This window comes from Pteropus vampyrus, unplaced genomic scaffold, assembly GCF_000151845.1.
Source record: "Pteropus vampyrus isolate Shadow unplaced genomic scaffold, Pvam_2.0 Scaffold77, whole genome shotgun sequence".
In the NCBI taxonomy this organism is placed as follows: Eukaryota; Metazoa; Chordata; class Mammalia; order Chiroptera; family Pteropodidae; genus Pteropus; species Pteropus vampyrus.
The window spans coordinates 3,989,327-3,990,711 of record NW_011888858.1 but is presented as its reverse complement, the minus strand read 5'-3'; positions in this window follow the sequence as shown (position 1 = coordinate 3,990,711).

Sequence of the window (1,385 nt, the reverse complement as noted above, 5' to 3'; positions counted from 1 at the left end):
AATTCAGGATGGTACTTCTGAAAAACTCAGTGAGTTCTGAAATGAGTCGTATCAACAATTTCAGGAACTGAAAAAACTAGATAAGCAGAGCAAGGAGATTGAAACCCTCAAAAAGAACAGAATAGATCTTCTGGAGATAAAAAAAGCAAGAGTTGAAAAATGAAATAGCAAGCTTGGGAAATAGAGTTGACCAAATGGAGGAAAGGATCGGTGATATTGAAGACAGAAATCTAGAAATAAATCAGAAGGAAGAAGAGAGAAACTGAAGAATGAAAAATAATAAAAGAAAAATACAAGAACTAGCTGATACCATCAGGAGAGGAAACATAAGAATAATGGGCATTATTGAAGGCAAAGAAATGGAGCAGGGACTAGAAAGCATTTTCAGACAAATAGTTGAGAAGAATTTCTCAACTCTAAGGAATGAGCTGGAGCTTGGAATTCAAAAAGTCAGCAGAACACCCAATTATCTCAACCTAAAAAGGCCTTCACCAAGACACATTGTATTAAAATTATCAAAAATCAACAACAAGGACAGAATTCTCTGGGCAGCGAGGGAGAAGAAAATGATAACTTATAAAGGACTTCTCAGAGTAAATCTTATAAGCCAGAAGAGAATGGAATCAAATATTTAAACTATTAAGTGAAAAGAGCTACCAGTCTAGAATAATGTATCCAGCTAAGCTCTCCTTTAGATACGAAAGAGAAATTAAGACCTTTCCAGACATACAAAAATTGAGAGAATTCTTTACTATAAGGCCTGCACTATGAGAAATACTGAAAGAGGTCAGCTCACCTAAAACAAAATGACAAAAAACAAAAAACAAAAAACCCACCATAATTACAGGTAAAGTGACTATCAAGCAAATAGAAGCAGAGGAATGCAACCCTTACTAAGAACAGGGCACTATAAGCTTAAATAATGAGAAGAGAATTGCTGTAACAAGATAGTAATGACTGTTCAGCATACATATAGACAAATTGAGATAACAGTGACTGAAAGAGGGAGGATTTAACCATCCAAATTCGCAAAGGGAAATGGAGATAAGGCAAGCGCAGAAGAAAATGACGACTTTATATATATAACTATCTTTTATATATTCGTAATGGTAACCACATACCAAAGATTCAGAACTGAAGTATATAACATAAAGCAAGAAGGACCAGAGGGAAAACCCACAAAAGCCAACCAAAATAAAGAAAACAAAAACACAAGGACAAGGAAGCAATGGAAACACTGAGCTACCAGAAAGCAAAAGATAAAATGGCTATAAGAAGACCTCATATTTCAATAATCACCTTAAATGTAAATGGACTGAACTCAATAAAAAGATACAGAGTTGCAGAATGGATCAAAAAACAAAACCCAACTATATACTTCCTCC